Consider the following 22,044-nt stretch of genomic DNA (forward strand, 5'->3'; position numbering starts at 1 on the left):
GGGGAGAGAGTGCCACGGATGTGAATTGGGGTGATGTAGATATAGATGTAGATAAAGCCTGAGCAAAGATACTCTGTATGCGTTCGACAGTTCATACAGTATGGTGTTTCACAAATGGCGCTGTATAACCTATTAATGCGACATTCCATGTGGTACGGCAACATGTCTGAAGGCATCATTTGAGTGCTTATGCTCGTGGACGAGGAGGTTGACGGCTCGAAGCCAGACGGAGTGCCACTACTGTGGCCGCTTTAGTGGGTGTGTCCAAAAGCGTCATCTCGAGATTAGAAACGGCCGCTGAAGGTGGAAATGCTATGCAAGAACATGCTAGTGGTCGTAGACGGACCATCACACAGCAAGAGGATCAATACGTAGCTCTAGTAGCGAAAAGCAACAGACATCTCGCTCCTAGGCAGATCGCTACCGGCCTTGCAACCACTCCTGGTACACGTATCTCTGCCACAACCATTACGCGGCGGTTAAATTAGCCTGGTTTGTATGCTCGGAAACCTGGTAAACGCATCCTGCTTCAAATACACTCTCATGGAGAAAGAGTTCGCTGATGTAGGGAGCATATTGTTTGGGATCAGTAACAGTGGTCCAGATTGATGTCTCCCGAACAATACCGCTTTACTGTAGCAAGTGATTCTGGCCACCAGTTAGAGTGGACAGAATGAACACTTAACATACTACAGAACGTCATCGGCATGGCCTGGGCGTTATGATGTGGACAGGCATTATTCACAGTGGCCGAACACCGTTGTATATATTTGTTCGTGGAACCGTTACAGCAGAGCAGTATTGCAGGGAGAGTATTCTCGAGCATGTTTAGGGAAGCGGTAGCTCACAGTTTCCTGTTGATGGGCGACAATGACCGCCCACACAGTACCAGTGAGGTGTTGGACGCACTGGAAAGTGAAGATATTGAACGTGTGGAATGGCAAGCTTACTCACCGGACCTAAACTCTATGGAACATGTCTGAGATGCTACTGGTGGACATGTTTCTCAACGAGCACCCCCTCCGTGAGCTGTGCAAGAACTGGAAACCGCCTTGAGGGAGGAGTGGGGCAATACACGCCAAGGACTCCCCAACAGTTTGGTATGAAGCATCAATAACAGGTGAAAAATGTGAATTAGTGCCCGAGAGGAGCAAATTCCTTAGTGAGAGTCCGATATCGACCTCTATGTTGTGCCGGCTGCTGTGGCCGAGCAGTTCTAGGCCGTTCAGTCTTGAACCGCGCTGCTGCAACGGTCGCAGGTTCGAATCCTGCCTCGGGCATGAATGTGTGTGATGTCCTTATGTTAGTTAGCCTTAAGTAGTTCTAAGTCTAGGGGACTGATGACCTCAGATGTTAAGTCCCATAGTGCCTAGAGCCATTTGAACCATTTTGAACTCTATGTTGGGAGCCTGAACTGCTTCAAACATGTAAGTTATTTATGTCTGTTATCCTGCTTTCTCATGTGGTGAAATCTGTACCATTTTTTGTTATAAAAATGTCACTCCACCTCTATTATGAATGTACTATGTTTCACGTCGTACATCTTTGCCTTCGATTATTCTTGTCTAACAATTTCTCTGATCCTTAGTGACTATCAAGTAGTGAACTACTGGATAATGTCAGAAGCTCCATACGACCACTTGCTGATGGTGCTACTATGCACAGAGAAGAAATTGTAGTGGAACTTTGGGAGACATACCCAGGCTAGGCAGTCGTTACAGAGATTGGCAGTTGATCTTCAACGTAAAGAATTGTAGCGTATGCCGCATAAATAGGCAGAAAGACACGCTTGATTGTAGGATTTTCCAATAATTGCAGGAAACAGCACATTAGTTACATAACCGGGACTATGATTATGTGTTGTTGTCGTGGTCTTCAGTCCAGAGACTGGTTTGATGCAGCTCTCCATTCTACTCTATCCTGTGCAAGCTTCTTCATCTCCCAGTACTTACTGCGACCTACATCCTTCTGAATCTGCTTAGTGTACTCATCTCTTGGTCTCCCTCTACTACTTTTACCCTCCACGCTGCCCTCCAATGCTAAATTTGTGATCCTCTGATGCCTCAGAACATGTCCTACCAACTGGTCCCTTCTTCTTGTCAAGTTGTGCCACAAACTCCTCTTCTACCCAATTCTATTCAATACCTCCTCATTAGTTATGTAATCTACCCATCTAATCTTCAGCATTCTTCTGTAGCACCACATTTCGAAAGCTTCTATTCTCTTCTTGTCCAAACTATTTATCGTCCATGTTTCACTTCCATACATGGCTACACTCCATACAAATACTTTCAGAAACGACTTCCTGACACTTAAATCTATACTCGATGTTAACAAATATCTCTTCTTCAGAAACGCTGTCCTTGCCATTGCCAGTCTACATTTTATATCCTCTCTACTTCGACCATCGCCAGTTATTTTGCTCCCTAAATAGCAAAACTCCTTTACTACTTTAAGTGTCTCATTTCCTAATCTAATTCCCTCAGGATCACCCGATTTAATTTGACTACATTCCATTATCCTCGTTTTGCTTTTGTTGATGTTCATCTTATATCCTCCTTTCAAGACGTTAACCATCCCGTTCAACTGCTCTTCCAAGTCCTTTGCTGTCTCTGACAGAATTACAATGTCATCGGCGAACCTCAAAGTTTTTATTTCTTCTCCATTATGTGTATGTAACGATTTTAAGTGGAACAACCACCACGTAATTCTGACTGCAAGCACACGCCAGATTCAGATCCATTGGAAGCTTCCTCAGTATATGTATGCCACACATGAAGCAGACAGCTTACAAATCCTCGCCACCAACACTTGGATATTACTCTGCTGTCTGGGACTCTTAGTGCCGGCTTCCACATAGGCTATTGTGTTCAGACCGTGTTTCAGCTGTGCTCCGAGATGTGTCACAAAACAAGGGGTCGCGACTAAACTCGTCTTACTCACTTTCCATATCCGTTAAGTACCTACTTTCCACATAGCCTGCTGTGTCACTGCAGTGTGCATATAGTGTACCTGTCGTGATGCTATCTGTTGGGAGAGCGATTCCATGACAGCTGACAGGTGCGCAGTGGGAACACAGTACGTCACGTGGAAACTACATCGAGGCACCATTACGTCACCTGTTGACGTCGTTCTGTGTTCGGTTCTTTCTGGTTGCGCCCGAATTGCTACCAGTCTCTCTCGAATACACATGTCCTATCTGACCTCATACAAGGCTCTACATGTTTTTCATAAAGAAGGACAAGGAGCTTTTAATACTTGTTCAGCAGCATTCAGAACTATACGATTTGTCCCACAAAGATTATGAAAATACTTTCATCAAAGACAATATAATATGGAGGGACATCGGTAAAAAGCTTAACGAATACAGTAAGTAAAGATTTTGTATTCATGTTCGTGTTACCTTTTGTTGTAGTTGCTGAAGGTAACAGTGATAAGATTTTTCACATTCAGCTGTAATTAGCTTTGTTGTAGGTGATGAATGCAGAAGCAAATGGGCGCTACTGAGATCGTATTTTACTCGAGCTCGTGTCTGATGCAACCACATCTTTCCAGCCTGCATAGTAGATAAAGAAATGAAGACTGGAATACGAAATGCAGTTTTTAATTCCTTTTCTTCAAAACCGTGAGACTTTTACCGACGTTCAAAATTGCCTGGTTGATGTAAATGGATATCAAAACGAGGATGCTGAGGTAGATTCAGCCTCGACGTATCGCAGCACTCACTCTCCTGCAAGCTCCACTTCATTAAGGCGTGCTGGCCAGATAAATGAAGCCGTGGTCTTCGATCGCCGGGAGAAGGAGTGCAATAAATTCTTGAAGTTAATCAGTTCCATTCCCTATATACTTTACCGATTTCACAGGGTCGTCAGCGAAACTATGAAATATGGTGTTGAATTCTCCCTCTTCTTCTCTATCTCTGTGAACCCAGTAACGACTTTTTTTTCTTTCCTGCTTTTGTTTTCTCCTCAACAAAACTAAATAAATCCCAAGAGCCACAACAATGTCCTCGTCTGTTTGCTCCATCTGAGGCTAAAGCAGCTCGCACACGGTCTGTTATATGAAAATGCATGCGACGCGACACGGCAGGAACACAGTCGAAGTACAGTCGGACATGGTGCACTATGTGAAAACCGCTTCTTACCAGGTAGTCTTGATCATCGATATGGAGAAGATCGAAAGAAGAGCAGCGTATTTCGTCACAGGTTTGTTTAGCAAGTGCGAAAGTGTCAGGCAGATTCTTAGTTGCAGACACTGCAAGGTTTTGTGTTTCACTGTGTGGTTTACTGTGAAAATTTCGAGATCGCACACTCGGAGGAAAATCAGCCAACATATTACTTTTTCGTACAAATATTTAAAAGTAACACAACGAAGACTGATTCGAACTCATACTGAAAGCTTAGCAACACTGGTTCCTACGCGCAGCATTTACTACAAGAAAAGAAGGGAAATAACACTGTCACACGAGATACCTTCCCGCACACACCTTCCCGCTTGCGCAAAACAGAATTATAAACTTAATCACATCATGTAATCCATTTGGACAACGACTTGTGGAATGCTTTGCATGTTTTCGTCAGCTCGCCATCAGGTCAAAGGTTAAGTAAGGGTTAGTGACGATGTGGTGTCACAGTAAATTTATATCATCTTAATAGTAAAAATCCGACCAGGTGTAGCCTTGTTTACAGAACGAGGAACAGCTTGCATATTATTTGCAGTAAGTCTCTGGTGTTTAATCTCATAGTCTCACCTTGACAATGTAGAATAATACAAACAACAACAGCATTGTGTTGTTGAGAAAAAACTGAAATTCATTTGCAAAACTCGTGCAAGACAGAAATAGCATTTTTTTTTAAATCGCACAGTCGGTATGTTTCGGTTATATCTGTTATCAGTATAATGGAAAGGGCAGATTGTTACTCGCCATGCTGAGGACATGTTGAGTCGCAGGTAGGTACAACAGAAAGACTGCTAAACATGTGAGCTTAACTTGATGAAAACAGGGCAAGGCTGCTTGTTGCTGTCGGGAGGTTTGGGGTGAGGAGGGGTGGGGCTCATGGGTTGCAGGAAAGGAGAGAAAAAAGAGAGAAGACAGGAAAGAGGAAAGAGAGAGAGAGAGAGAGAGAGAGAGAGAGAGAGAGAGAGACTAGTGGGTGTATTGATGGAACAGAAGGCTGTATAGTGCTGGAATGGGAGCAGGGAAGGGGATAGGTGGGTGAAGGACAGGGACTAGCGAAGGTTGAGGCCAGGAGGGTTATGGGAACGTAGGATATATTGCAGAGAGTTCCAACATGCACAATTTAGAAAACCTGATGTTGGTAGGAAAGATCCAGATGGCACAGGCTGTGAAGCAGCCATTGAAGTCAAGCATATTGTTAGACAGCATGTTCAGCAACTGGGTGGTCCACATGTCTCTTTGCCACAGTTTGTTGGCCGTTCATGCAGACAGTCAGTTTATTGGTTGTCATGCCCTCATAAAACGCAGCACAGTGGTTGAAACTTAAGTTGTAGATCACATTACTACATTGACAGGTAGCCCTGCCTTTCATGGGGAAGGTGTTCCTTTGACTGCATTGCTGTAGGTGGTGGAGTGTGGATACAGGATGAGACTTGGCATTATCTATACACCATCGAACTTAGGTTATCACACGTCCTCAGCAAGTATCCACAGAGCCTATAAAAAGAGTTAGCAAGACTTCTGCCCTTAAGGTTGATAAATCACACAGTGAACAAATTAGTATTAGCACACATGCCTGCTACACATACACAGTGCGCGCCACTGCCTACATACGTGGGATTTTGAACTCTTGACCGAGCGGTCTGTACAGGAGTTTCTTTGAGGTCCTGAAGGACATTCGGCACTAGTGGGTTCCTCAGAGAGAATGATCTGACACCTCACACGACTGCTACTGGGTTTAGCTGTAGACCGAGGTGGTGTTAAGAAAAATGTCAAATGGCTTCCAAAACGTACACGCCGACAGCCTGCCAGCGGCTGTGAGATGATACTGGACAAACAGCTCCGCGACGTACCTGCGTTGGCGCTCGGTGGATGCCATGCCTGAAGAGCATAGCCGGGCCGAGCCAGGCTGAGTGGTGTGCGCGCGGCGGGTCGCAGCGTGACTGCCGTGGCGTGCCGTGCCGTGCCCTGGTGTCGACCGTGGAGTGGCCAGAGTTACGGCCTCCAGCCTCCAGGCTCCAGGCTCCAGGCGCTCCAGTCCACACAGCCGCTAATCGTGCGCCACGCCGCGCCATGCCGCGCTGCGCTCACCGCCAGGCACACATCATCCGTCTCTGCAGCTGCCGGGCACTCTAGCTTAAAGCTTACTAAAGCACTCAGCAAGCTGTGCTCTATAATCTGTCTTATTGTTGTGATCTTCACTGCTGTATTGGTACAGAATATGCCTGTCACCGTGAAGGCAGCGGAAACCTGAGTGTCAAAAAAATAATTTTTGCAACAAAATTAAAGGATCACTTTTTCGAAACCCCATTATTGTCTCCCATTCGAAGCGTAAGTTTGAAATGCGAAAAAAAGGTCACATCTTGGAAATTCATGGGAACATTAAAGTGGGTTAACGATGTCACATTGTCACCAAATTTCGTCACAGTCGTGCCCTACCCCACCGCGGACGTGTCACGCAATGGGTACATCGTCGCACCATCTCTTACCTACATTTCACCTCTTCCTTCGCCGCCTCTGTGAGAGAGGTCAGAATAGCGACACCTAGCGTTTAAATCATGCTATTTTCTTATCGGTGGCCAAGGGAAACATTTTATACGCACCACCACTCAGAATCGACAACAAAAGGCATCTTCAGGTGGGATAAAGGGCGTCAATGAAGCCACCCACTCCCATGGGGCGATGATTCCCACACTTTTCACAGTCGAAAACGACAGTTTCCAGTGAAATAAGCGACAGGATAAAGTTCTGGACAACGATCGACGCTGCAGCCATGAAGTGAACGTGATCGGAGGGCGACCGCAATTTTTGCTCTGGTATACGGGATAGAAACCACCTAGTGGCTTTCAAAACCACTCGAAGAAATCTGAACGTAATCCGAAGCAACGAAGGGGGTTTGTGTTTTTTCAGCGCTTATAGTTGGTGCCCTCCTGTGGCGTGTGATCCGGCAAGGAGAAGGGGTACTACATTAACGTATGCGTGAATAAAATGGCAAAGGGTCTCTCTAATGTCCAGTTCGGCAACACCTCGGGTACCTCCAACGCTCCGTTGTTGGCCGTGTTAAAAATGCACCTGTCAGGAACTTCCACACTGATTCAAACTCATGCATGTTCTAACGCCTGAGAGTTAGGTAACCCCTTCGAAACACTTAGCCACAGTTGTCTACCTTCAGGCGGTAGAGCAGCTGTGGGACTAAATTGGTGCCTAAGTTCCCGGCAGGTACCTTTTTACAAAGTGTTCAACAAAGACGTGTGGGTAGCACTGAGGGTGATGCCGAACTGGATGATCTTAGAGGGACTTTTTACCATCTTATACGTACATGTGTCAATATCGAACCCTCCGTCATCACGTCATAGCAGAGCGCGAAAAATGAGCAATGAAAAGCATAAAAATATTTTACTGCTTCGGATCACGTTCGGATTTCGTCGAATGGTTTCGAAAGGTCCCTATTGGTTCCACCCTATGTGGCACAGCAAGAATTTCTGTCACCCAACACTGCAAAGGGGTCAGTTCACGTTCAGTGTGGCTACAACGCCACGATATCCTTAGAGTTGAAACGCCTAGGAGTTGGCAGCGGTGGTTAGATCTATCAAGAACGTCGTCCTTTGCTCATCGTACTGCGAAATGTCGTTTTCGACAGCGAAATGTGTGGGAAACAGCACCACAAGCGAGGGCGTGGTTTCATTGACCCCGCTAGATTCTAACCGTGACAGTCAAACGCATTTCGTAGTAACGATTTGGCGGAGGATATGGCAACGTTTGGCAGGAGGGCCCATTTGGCGCCTCTTCAGAACGACCAGCGTGAAAGCTCCACGGATCGCCCGCGCTACTCATCTGCCCGCCGCTAGAGGGACAGCACTGCATCCCTACTCAGGGTGGCAGTGTACGACTACTTTTCTCCACTCTAATAACACTAGTGTGTCGTCCGTGTGGTGATAAAATCAGAAGGCACACGCTGTGGAGTACACTCTGAAGCAGCTCCTGGCCGTGGTCGGCTTTATCGGAACACTGGCTTGCAGGTCAGCAGCTATGTCAGTCACAAGACGATCTGGACATCACTAGCTGGAAACCAGATGTGTTCAGTAAACAACCTAGCAGAATTCTATTGTATTTTTCGATAATACAGGCCAGAATCGCGGTCGCGGAGGCAGCGCGCCAGTTTCGGAAACTGCAGGTGGCCCGCTGGTGCCTACCATACAATGCACCGGCGGCAAACGACGCGATGACGCACTCGTGATCTCGTTTCCTCGTCTAAATCTCGAGGCTATTCAAATGTGTATGTGTCCTCCCTTGATAGCTACTCTCTGATCACTACGAGGGGCGTTCAGCAACTAGTGTAACACGTTGTTTTTCGCGGACCATTTCTTGCGGAACGTAGTGGAATATTCCCACTTCAGCCCCTATAGATTCATGAAGTGACCGCGCTGTATGTAGCCTTGAAAATAGTGTCTCTAACGGAAGTGTTTCAAGCGCAGACCTGTCATTGGGTTTCTTTTGACTGAAAACCAGAGCATCGCAGATATTCATAGGTGCTTGCAGAACGTCTACGGAGAACTGGCAGTGAACAAAAGCACGGGGAGTCGTTAGGCGAGACATCTGTCACCGGAACATGGTCGCGCAAACCTGTCCGATTTCTCGCGTACCGCCAGGCTGCACGTAGCTGTGACGCCTGCGATCTGGAACGTGCGAATGGCTCTGAGCAGTATGGGACTTAACTTCTGAGGTCATCAGTCCCTAGAACTTAGAACTACCCAAACCTAACTAACCTAAGGACATCACACATATCCATGCCCGAGGCAGGATTCGAACCTGCGACCGTAGCAGTCGCGCGGTTCCAGACTGTAGCGCCTAGAACGGCTCGACCACTCCGGCCGGCGGAACGTGCGAATCCTCTCATTCGAGGTGACCGACGGATCACAATGAAACACCTCGCTGCTCAAGTGGACGTCTTTGTTAGTAGTGCTGACAGACTCGTCCATCACTTGGGATACTCAAAGATGTGTCATCGCTGGGTTCCTCGCCGCCTTTCGACAATTTGATGTGGAGGTTATTGGTGCAGCAATACGTTGGCTCCGACGTTGACCAGTAAAGTGGTACAATTCAGGCATACAGAGCCTCCCAGTAAAGTAAGAAAAATAGGGTTTTATAGTCAAAATAGTGGAGAATAATATCGTGTACTTGAATTCCGAATCAAACTAACCTGTTTTTAGGTAGCATTACTTCTTGAACGCTCTTTGTATGTGCATTTTCCGCCAAAACCTGGACGAAATCACTCTATTATTTACTTATGTAGCTGATGTATCAATTTTCCGCGAATAGGGCAATTGCAGTCCGGATTTGTGAATTCTTGGCTACTCCCTTATTATAAAGGCTGTCACATATTTTTTCTTCTTTTTTCTTTTTACATTGCTCTTAGAGCAATATACTGATATTAATTCAACAGGCAATAACATAGTTATTTCTGTAGCCCTTCCGCTGTCCCTAAATAATCTTCATCACGTTGAAACACACCTATTTTCGTCTGCGACGTGTGAAGCTAATGGTCATATTGATATGTACTTTCACATGTAAGGTCTGATTTATCAGTGAAATACTGGAGGGAGTAGCCAAGCTGCAAGTACATTTTGGATCAACGCACTCCATCTTTTCCCTTAACTAATCTCGTCACGAAAGTTACAATTCCCTCCAAGGCTTCACGAGTCTGGATCTTTCCCGAAACGGCCCAGATGCTACGAATTAAGTCTTTTGCAAACGGAAGTGATAATCAGAATAGACACCGCAGCCTGAAACAGCTTGTTCCTTCGTCTCGTCCTCGGAGAGGTCGTGACGTTGAGCGAAGTCTCATTCGCGGCCACGCCCGGAGTCGGAGCCCTCACTCCAGGTGGTTATAAGTACAGTGCAGCAGCTCACGGAGATCCAGCGCGGATTGTAGTAATCGTACGGCAGCGAAACTTGGCACGTATGCTAATGCGGCAACGCGGAACCGATATATGTGGGGAAAAAAATCTTTACCAAAAAGAGAGTCAAATACTTAAAGCCAGTGACCAGTAATAAACAGCAGCGCCACATAAGGCGCGAATTACAAAGTTGTATGTCATGTTGGCACGTAAAAATCGTTAAATGTGAGCCGCAACATGAGTGTTAAAAGAAAACAAAACAATCGAAGAACTTTTTGAATTCTTTACCAGAGAGTCAAATTCGGTAAGTCACTAAACCAGTAACACGTAGCAGCGCCACGTACAAGTTCTCCTATTGTTTTCTGCATGTTTTCACATTTAATGATTTTTACGTGCCAACATGCCATATAATGTTGTAATAAGCCCCACATGTGGCACTGCTCTGTATTACTGGTTAGTGATTTTAAGTATTTGACTCTTTTTGGCAAAGATTTAAAATGTTCTCCTATTGTTTTGTTTTTAATCCTTTTGCTGCTGTTCACATTTAATGATTTTTACGTGCGTATATGGCATACAACTTTGTAATACGCGCCGTATGTGGTGTTGTGTTGTACTGTTCAGTGGTTCTAAATAGTTTACTGTTTTTGGTAGAGAATTTAAAAAGGTAATAATTTTATTGTTGACTTGCACGGTTTCACATTAAATGATTTTTACGCGCCAACATGCAGACAATTTTGTAATATGCGCCGTACGTGCCACTGCGGTGTACTACTGGACAGTAATTTTAAGTATTTCACTCTTTTTGATAAAGATTTTAAAAAGTATTAATTTTACTGTGGACTTGTAAGGTTGTTATATGAATTGCTGTATTTTTAATGGCTACAGAACATTTTAATAAATAAAAAATGGTTTCCTATATCTTGATAGGGTGCCCTTTTCCCGAGGTTCCCTTACGACAGAGGGACCGAGGGACGATCACATATTGCTATTTCTAATTTTTGTGTGTAAATTACACACTTTTTGATATCTTTGGAAATGCCGTTTACGACATTGTTATGTAACTTTAAAACGATATGTACTGTATTTTTGGCATATGCCTAAGAATTTCTACCCTGTAGGTTGATTTGAAAATGGGTCTCGGCCTTAACTAGTTAGCGAATAAAAAATAAAATATTCGCAACTTCGACTGGTTTTTCATTCTGTTGATATATTCGTAATGTTTTTGTATTCACTTCTAGTGCTTGTCTCATTTTTCTTCCTAGAAATCACTGTAAAGTCGTTAGTGTAACTAAGAGCTTCAATTACTGGAAGACATCACTGATATAAACGTTAAATAGGGTATAAGATAAACTACATCCTTGTCTCAGTCCTTTCTTGGTTGGGATTTGGTCAGTGAGTATTTCACGAAATGACAGTGACTGCAAGACCACAGATATTCAATCTTATACCGCTGGTCGTTCTTCCAAGAGACCATTTGTCAAATAAACAGGATGTAAAAGGTGTGGGGGTAAGAAGGGCAAGGAGATGATACAGTCACAAGATTTTCGGTACAAATCTAGCACCAACTATTAATGTTCATGCTTGGTCATTTTTCAAGTTCTGATCGGCCTGGTTATTAATCAACTTACCCACCAAGTTGTAGGACATTTTTGGCGAAATAGCTTACTGTCGCACTAGGGACGATCACACACCGCTATTTCAGATTTCTGTTGTTCCGTCCACAGCTTCCTACAGGACTACAGGATTTTGGTCAAATTACGATAGAAGACATATGCGATTTTGTATTGAAATGCGAGAGTTATTCGGAAAGTAAGGAACGATCTGTCACGAAACGGAAACCACAGTGAAAATCCGATGAAGTTTTGCACACGTATGTTGGGCAATGTCTCTAGTATGCCCGTCGATTTCGTGGTCGCGTTACACCGTTCTTCTTAGTTCTTTGCACACAGAAGTCACATAAAGATACTCAGAACAATAAAGTATCCAGCTACGTTAGAGGGCCTGGTGATAAATTTTGTCTGAAGCTATGCAGCCAATATTACATAATTGTCGTGAGTTTTCTTCTTCAAGACAATTCTCAGCCGCATTCTGCAGGGGCAATGACGATTCTCCTACATCGTTTTCAATTGGGAATGTTTGATTACCCACAATAAAGCCCGTAATTGTCTCCCTCTAAGTTTCATCTCTGCTCACATGAACTGCTGGCTATGAAAACAACATTTTGGCACAGACAATGAGCTGTAGGTCAGCGTAAAGAATTGGCGGATAGCACTGGCGGCTGCCTGCTATAACGAGGGTATTGGATTGTTGGTACAACGCTACGAAAAACGTCTGATCTGCGACTAGGAAATAAGTAGCTGGAAGTTGTAGCTAATTCTTGCAAATAAAACATGTTTGATGATCACTGATGTTTCCATTTCGCGACCTATCGTTCCTTACTTTCCGAATAGCCCCTGTATTTCTCTATTGAGTTTTACGAATACCATTCGCAATTAACATCCGGGAGAGGATGGACCCAGAACCGAAGCCTGGTGCACTCTTGCTCCTATAGACCTCATTTTACTCTTCTGACTATGTAAGCTAACAAAGAAATCCGTAATAAAATTTTTCTGTGCTTACATCCAAGTCAAATAGTTAAATGTCCACTAGCTTTCGGCAGAGTGGTCCTGGACTATTGTCAAGAAGTGACGTCACCACTCAGGAATGTCCTAGAGCACTCGTTCGAAAACTCGTGGATATTCAATTATTTGACGCTGATGGACACTCAGGAATTTTTTTAGTTTACATCTATTGCGACCATGCATTCCTGCAAAGAAATTGCTGTTACTTAAAAATGAGGCAGCTATGTTAATGACACATTTAGGACAGTCATAATCGTGGAATATGTAAGGTCCGCGCTTGCTGTAAAAAAATATATACCTGTTTTCCAAGTATCACTTCATGTAACTGAGGAGACAAAATTCAAGGGATATCTCGTAATACCGCGTCGGACCTTCTCTTGGCTGGCATAGGGCAGCGACTATTCACGTTGGGGTGTAGAATGTATGAGTCTGGCGACGTACCATCTGACTTTCGGAAAAATACTATCCACACGATTCCGAAGACGGCAAGAGCTTACAGGTGCGAGAACTATCGCATAATCAGCTTAACAGATCATGCATCCAAGTTGCTGACAAGAATAATAAACAGGAGATGGGAAAAGAAAATTGAGGATGTGTTAGATTACAATCAGTTTGTCTTTAGGAAAGATAAAGGCTCCAGAGATTCAATTCTGGCGTTGTGGTTGATAATGGAAGTAAGACTAAAGAAAAATCAAGACACATTCAGAGGATTTGTCTACCTGGAAAAAGCGTTCGACAATGTAAAATAGTGTTCGACAATGTAAAATGGTGCAAGATGTTCGAAATTCTTAGAAAAATAGGGGTAAGCTGTAGGGAGAGAGGGGTAGTATACAAGAGGCAAGAGAGAATAACAAGAATGGACGACCAAGAACGAAGTGCACGGATTAGAAAGGGTGGAAGACAAAGACGTAGTGTTTCGCCCTTACTGTTCTATCTGTATATGGAAGAAGCTGTGATGCAAATAAACAAAAGGTTCAGGAGTGGAATTAAATTCGAGGTGAAAGGGTATCAGTGATACAATTCGCTGATGACATTGCTATATTGATTGAAAGTGAAGAAGAATTACGTCTGGTAAACTGAATGAACAGTCTAATGAATACGGAATATGGATTGAGAGTAAATCGAAGAAAGACGGCCGGCTAGAGTGGCCGAGCGGTTCTAGGCGCTCCAGTCTGGAACCGCGAGACCGATACGGTCGCAGGTTCGAATACTGCCTCGGGCATGGATGTGTGTTTTGTCCTTAGGTTAGTTAGGTTTAAGTAGTTCTAAGTTCTAGGGGACTGATGACCTCAGATGTTATGTCCCATAATGCTCAGAGCCATTTGAACCATTTTTTGAAGAAAGACGAAAGTAATGAGAAGTAGCAGAAATAAGAACAGCGAAAAACTTTACATCAGAACTGAATGTCATGAAGTAGATGAAGTTAAGGAATTCTGCTACCGAGGCAGCAAAATAACCAATGACGGAAGGAGCAAGGAGGACATCAGAAGCAAACTAGCACTGGCAGAAAGGGTATTTCTGGCCAAGAGAAGTCTACTAGTATCAAACATTTCCTCAATTTCAGGAAGAAATTTCTGCGAATTTACGTTTGGAGCACAGCATTGTGTGGTAGCGAAACATGGACTGTAAGAAAACCAGAACAGAAGAGAATCGAAGCGTTTAAGTTGTGGTGCAACAAACGAATGTTGAAAATTAAGTGTACTGATAGGGTAAGGAATGAGGAGGTTCTGCACAGAATCGGAGAGGAAAGGAGCATGTGCAAAACACTGACAAGGAGAAGGGACAGGATGATTGAACATCCGTTAAGACGTTAAAGAACTACTTTCTTGGTATTGGAAGGAGCTGTAGAGAGCAAAAACTATAGAGGAATTCGTGATGGGCCGCATCAAATCAGTCAGCAGACTGATGACTCAAAGATAGAAATAGAAAGGCAGCAACTAGACTTGCCGTGGACTCAACAAAGCCAAGGAACTCCCCTGCAGAAATATTGAGCCACGCTGCCTCTACAGCTGTCCACGATTACTAAAGTGTTACCAGTGCAGGATTTTGTGCGCGAACTGACCTCTCGATTATGTCCCAGAAATGTTCGATGGCATTCGTAAGTAGTGGGATAATCTTCGTCCTACGCCACTGTTGATATGAAATTAATATGCAAAATAATTAATTTGTTGCAGCTGATGGATTTATGAGCTTTAACTATTGTTCTGCTAAGTGGGATGACCCCCTGGGGATAATACATCCTTCCAAGAATGCTCCCCACCCCTCTTGAAATGTCAACCCTCTCCCCTCCCCCTCACCAATACAGGCACACTTTCAGGCCTGGGTGGTTTGTATAGCCCCTTCCAACTGTATCAATTCAATTTGATAACAAATTAATAAAATCGATAAATTAATTCCTCCTCTAGGAACCCCCCCCCCCCCCACCAGTCCTCGTTCTCTCCTTTATCTGGAAATTGTCGGAGAAAAGACTCAATTGATTGGCTGTTTGGCAGGAAATCGATTTCAATGTATGGAATATGGTTTAAACCATTTCTGACAGACAAGGCAATGTGTGGAATATTGTTTTTTAAAACAATTTATGGGAAACAAGGCAGTGTTTGGAATACAGCTTATTTATTTATTTAAAGAATTTGTAGGGAAATTGACTGCCATGTAAGGGTGATAAGGCAGTATGGAATATTTAAACAAGTGCAGTGCTTTATTTATAATTGTGCAAGGAAAACCATCAACATAACTCACCACATGTAATTAAATGGTTAAAAATCTTTGAATCATGAAGCACCCACCATCTGCCAGACCACACCACGCACCAACAGCTCATGTATTCGTGTTGGCACAAGCTGAGAGACAAGCCTGCATACAATGCAGGCTCATGCAGTGTGCATACCGGAAGTCACGCTAATCCCCTGAATAAAAGTTTTGGGTTATGGCAGTCCTTTGATATTCATACCTGAGAAAGTCCTATTGAAGCACACATTCTCACACATGCTTTCCCTCTTTATCTCTTCCCCTTCTCCCCCCCCCCCCTGGCTCTCTCTCCCTCCCTCCCTCTCTCTCTCTCTCTCTCTCTCTCTCTCTCTCTCTCTCTCTCTTAGGTGGATGCATGTTGTGAGCCAACGTACGTATGCAGGCACATACACAGACCAAGATAGCCCCCCAACCCATCATTCCTTCTACCAACCTCTGCTGCCCCCTCACACTCATGTAGACCTGGCGTTGGTAGTCGGTATATCCCTTTGGTCTCACACTTCCACTGCTATGAAAGCCTGAAAAGAAGAAACAAAGAAACTTGAGAAGAAGTGGGTATGCCACATCCAGGATAGTGTTTGAACACGGATCTGCCGTGTGCTGCATCTGGAGCCACAATATGCTATGTCTCGGATACAGTTTGAAGGTTGATCCACAACGCTCTACATCCAGAGATGTGTTCTATATCAGAAGGTGGATCCACCAGTGGGACGACTGGCTCATGGGAGCCATCTGCGACGCACACATAGACACAGATATACAGAAAACAGAGCAAATGCACTGCAACTGTAGAACTTGTGGTTGGAAGCGACTAGATGCATTCGAATACTGACCAGAAAAATAGTGCACTGTTCCGTAGGTGTTGATAAATGTACTACATTTACAAGCAATTATATACAGAATACGTGGCGTGAGGTGATACCATGATCATCTGGGCAGAAGTGACGTAAAATCGATAAAATTACGAAAATTGATGGAAAATAAGTATAAACTTAGGAAAAATGCTCCAAATTGCGAGGAAATTGAGTACTTGCATGTCTTCAGCTTGGTGCAGGAAAATTCTTGTATATGCGAACGAGTTAGTGATAGCAAAAGGAATATGACAAAAGGTTGACATGGAAGCACCAGGAACGAGAGAAACAGTTATTTTTCGTCGACAGTCAAAAGATAGCTGGAATAGAATGTTTGACTGACCACCAAATGGGGAGTAATAAATTTATATATGCTGGATCACAAGCCCAGGTGTGACCCCAAAGTCATCGGAAACCACCTTATAGATTTTTATAAATTGTTCTTAGCTAAAGAGCACTGTATTATTAGCTTGGGGACTGAAATAAACAACAACAGAATGTGTTTGAACTTGTGCAAGGCTGTTTAGGTGTTTTAAACCCTAACAAACAATATTTACAATGACTTCCCTGCACTCTCCGCCAACCACAACCATGCGGTCATGGTGTCAGCTAACAAATACCTTACATGACAGTTGCTGCATGGCCTTTAACAGCATTCTACTCCATGTCTATTGATGTAGTACATTAAGCTGACTTCTGTCTTTGATGCTATCCTGCAAAAGAGAACCATCTGCCTCTACATTGATATGGGTCTGTGTTAAAGGACGACAGAAAGTAGATGGAGTGAACGGTTGAGAAGTGTAATGAGGTATGATTTAATGGTAAACTGATGAATTCTAGAGAGAGGAACATGTTGCTGCAGGTCATTTATCACGTATTTAACCATTTTCTCTTGGGGTGCACCCGTTGTGTCGTGTAATTGGGGATCGACTCTTATACTGTTACTTGATCTGTGTGTGACTTAGAGCGCTATCTAATTGCATTCGTTAACAGCGGACGTCTCCGTAGCACAATCAGCAGAGGACTTCCAATTCATGTGTGATGAATCATGTCCATTGACAGAAAACATACACTCCTGGAAATTGAAATAAGAACACCGTGAATTCATTGTCCCAGGAAGGGGAAACTTTATTGACACATTCCTGGGGTCAGATATATCACATGATCACACTGACAGAACCACAGGCACATAGACCAGGCAACAGAGCATGCACAATGTCGGCACTAGTACAGTGTATATCCACCTTTCGCAGCAATGCAGGCTGCTATTCTCCCATGGAGACGATCGTAGAGAGGCTGTATGTAGTCCTGTGGAACGGCTTGCCATGCCATTTCCACCTGGCGCCTCAGTAGGACCAGCGTTCGTGCTGGACGTGCAGACCGCGTGAGACGACGCTTCATCCAGTCCCAAACATGCTCAATGGGGGACAGATCCGGAGATCTTGCTGGCCAGGGTAGTTGACTTACACCTTCTAGAGCACGTTGGGTGGCACGGGATACATGCGGACGTGCATTGTCCTGTTGGAACAGCAAGTTCCCTTGCCGATCTAGGAATGGTAGAACGATGGGTTCGATGACGGTTTGGATGTACCGTGCACTATTCAGTGTCCCCTCGACGATCACCAGTGGTGTACGGCCAGTGTAGGAGATCGCTCCCCACACCATGATGCCGGGTGTTGGCCCTGTGTGCCTCGGTCGTATGCAGTCCTGATTGTGGCGCTCACCTGCACGGCGCCAAACACGCATACGACCATCATTGGCACCAAGGCAGAAGCGACTCTCATCGCTGAAGACGACACGTCTCCATTCGTCCCTCCATTCACGCCTGTCGCGACACCACTGGAGGCGGGCTGCACGATGTTGGGGCGTGAGCGGAAGACGGCCTAACGGTGTGCGGGACCGTAGCCCAGCTTCATGGAGACGGTTGCGAATGGTCCCCGCCGATACCCCAGGAGCAACAGTGTCCCTAATTTGCTGGGAAGTGGCGGTGCGGTCCCCTACGGCACTGTGTAGGATCCTACGGTCTTGGCGTGCATCCGTGCGTCGCTGCGGTCCGGTCCCAGGTCGACGGGCACGTGCACCTTCCGCCGACCACTGGCGACAACATCGATGTACTGTGGAGACCTCACGCCCCACGTGTTGAGCAATTCGGCGGTACGTCCACCCGGCCTCCCGCATGCCCACTATACGCCCTCGCTCAAAGTCCGTCAACTGCACATACGGTTCACGTCCACGCTGTCGCGGCATGCTACCAGTGTTAAAGACTGCGATGGAGCTCCGTATGCCACGGCAAACTGGCTGACACTGACGGCGGCGGTGCACAAATGCTGCGCAGCTAGCGCCATTCGACGGCCAACACCGCGGTTCCTGGTGTGTCCGCTGTGCCGTGCGTGTGGTCATTGCTTGTACAGCCCTCTCGCAGTGTCCGGAGCAAGTATGGTGGGTCTGACACACCGGTGTCAATGTGTTCTTTTTTCCATTTCCAGGAGTGTATTTCAGCCTCGAAGAATGAAGATGTATGCGAAGTACCCCATTTCTCTGTCACACCTTGGACATCAGTTGAGTCTTCAGTTTCATAGCTGGAGTGATTCTAAGTTAATGACAAATGTTTGCCCTGTTTACAGAGTTAGTGCAGGATGACAAGTAATTTCACATGTGACACACCGCTGCTATATGATTGTCTGTTTCCTTGCAAGAAGCATTTTCTCTAGCTGACGATAATTTTATAGAACTGATGCGAGCATAGTATAATTTCTGAACCTTAATCATACGTGAAGCGTGGGCGCTATACACCTCCAGAAAGCTATATTGTGCATGTATCACAAAGAAACTACATTTTTCTTTGGTGTAGAAGGAAATAGTTTTATCATTTTAGTTTTTGTGATCACAGTGAGTGGGATAGGAAACTTACAGGGTGGATATCTATCAGATGCTGGATATACAGTTTCGTCAATCTGAAGTTTCGGATGAGATTATCTCGAAAACTATACATCGGGTAAAAATAGTGGGTAAGACAAGTTCGTAAGCTAAAAAAGGGGGACGTCAAATGACACTACATGTGACCCCAGCCCCCGCCTCCTTGGGTGGGGCGGGGGGCAACTTTTAAATCTTGTCTGAAACATTTTTTAAACCATTGACAGTTGGCGCTGAAATCAAGAAAAATTAAAGTTTGGGAAGAACTCCGATTTATTTAGAATGATCCGAGAAGGACGCATCAAATCGATACAAAATATGCACCAATTCTTTCATTATGCCAAATTAAGTTTTTTTTTTACAAAATGTATCCTACCCGCCACAGTTTTTGATGGAGGGAGGCGGAATGGTATTAAAATCTCGCTAGAGAACTCTTCACAACTGCATTACTCACCCGACTGTGGTGCTGCTGTGGCCCAACTGAGAACTATGGCTCAGTTCAAATGGTTCAAATGGCTCTGAGCACTATGGGGCTTAACATCTGAGGTCATCAGACCACTAGAACTTAGAAATACTTAAACCCAACTAACCTAAGGACATCACACATATCCATGCCCGAGGCAGGATTCGAACCTCCCATCCACATAGAGAAAGATGGGCAATCATAACCGTAGACTACACACTACGATCTAAGTGCTAGAAATATGTAGATGATCTGACTGCATCGATATAGGACACTGTCTGGTATACTTTGGTATATATGTTCGAGAATTAACTGTGAATGAACATACAGCATAGTCATCTCTCTATTTGTAATCTAGTGTATGGCACATGCAAAGTAGTGGAGAGGTGGTGTAGTTATGATGCAGAAACTGGGAAGCATGCTGCCATGTCACTGGTTGGCGTTTAATTTACGGAAAAACTGGTAAAATTGCTAAAATTGAACACACTACCAACAGTGGTCCTTATTGTAGTACATTGTCCTCCAACTAACCAGTGTTATTTACCTTCGGTAGCGATTGCCTTACTCACTGTAAAATTTTATTAGGAATATGCTATCACAGTCAGTTATATCGCAATCTAGTGGTCCGATTAGGAAGGGGGAGGTTACAGGATATTCTCTTGTTTTTGCGTGGATATTTAAGAAAATTCAGTATGGCAAATGTTGGAACTTGATATAGTGATAACATCCGAATTCCAACCACTCCAGTCATCCTTGACACCCTATAGTTATTGGGATTTATGGGTTCAGTTCTGATTTGAGCCTTGCTAGCGAAGCCTGCGCTAGAGTTGGTAGGTGCAAGCTGTAATTAATTATTATGTCTAACAGCAACCGAGAAAGACAACAGATTGCGGATCTATGTGTGATCGCGACTAATAAATTGTATGAGAACATCAAGAGGTTTTATTGAATTATTGAGATAGTATTCGATCGTTGTTGTCGATCAGAACTTCGTCTTACCGAGTTGTTAAACGTGTTTAGCTGTATATCTGCTTCAGTTTATATTGTACCGCGAGAGAAAGTAGGGCACGTTAAATTAATCGATTTGAATTTATTTTCGGTCGTAGGGCTGGAGAGAACTTTGCTACGATCGTATATGTGGAGGAATTGGTTAACTGAAGCTGCAGTAAGTGGATAAAGTTTATTAGTATTCACGTTGTGTAGGAGGAAACGGACTAAAGTGCTGTGGTAAAGTTACGCTCTAATTTCGGTGGAACTGTGGTCCATATTTGGAGAAGTTGGTGTTTGAAGGTGTTTACAGTCATTGGATTAGACTTGGAGTGTGATTCGTGGTATTCCTGGTGCGCACAAGACTCTAGAAGTCGGCATGGTTTAAGTTGGGTGATGATGTATCCACGAACGCTCTAAGATAACAGAGCGGTTGCGGTATTTGTGTGATTCTGGACGCCCGCTCTGAGGTAATTGAGGGTTGAGCGGTTTATGTTGGTGCTAAAGTAAGTGTCGCAAGAACTGATTTTGTGTACCATTCAGTTTAAGTCTTAATTGGTTTTTTATAAAGCCAGGAACCAGGATCGGCACGACTTACGGTATGTAAAAGAGGACACTGTCACTGTTGCCCGTAAATTTTGAGACATTAATCTTTAGAGACATACTTAGTGCCCCAGCGGAACCAATTAATGTTACTCGACGACATTCAATTGCATTGGTTGGTGGGGTGACCTGTGGCAAATACAATTTAGGGACTGTTAGAGGGAACGGGACTTCCAACACCTGAAGTGGATGAGCGTTGATTGTTACATTAAAGATTGTACAAAAGTGGTGGTGGCGCATAGGATTTTTGTTTTTTCTTTTCTATGCCGATTTGTGTGGGGTTTACATTTTTTGAATGTCACTCGTTCACATGAAAGATGTAAGTGAGATAATAATTTGATCCTAATAAAGAAAAGTGGACCAGAATTCTGAGTTCTGAGTCTAATTTTACATGGGAAAGGATTGAATCCCCACAGAAATATACGCAAATTGTGTAAATAATAGAGAGCTAATTTATGCAAAGTAGTTTAGTTACATGCCAGTCTTGCAAAGATAAATCAGTTATTCCAGGTCAAAGGGTTACACTCAAAGAATCAATACCCTATTGAGATTTTATTACGATTTAAAAATCAATAATTGGAGGAAAAAGATTTAATTAGATTTAAAAAAGAAAAGACAGGGGAACTTATTTATTCACTTAATGGCTATTTCAAGGATTTAAAGAGAAATAAATAACGAAAAGGGAGAACAAGAAATAAAGTGTACAGATCATAAAAGAATTAACAGTATCGAGATAGCTATCGCTATATCGCTGGTTTGCAATTGAATTATAATTTAGTTTGCT

This window comes from Schistocerca piceifrons, chromosome 1 (assembly GCF_021461385.2).
Source record: "Schistocerca piceifrons isolate TAMUIC-IGC-003096 chromosome 1, iqSchPice1.1, whole genome shotgun sequence".
NCBI classification, from domain to species: domain Eukaryota; kingdom Metazoa; phylum Arthropoda; class Insecta; order Orthoptera; family Acrididae; genus Schistocerca; species Schistocerca piceifrons.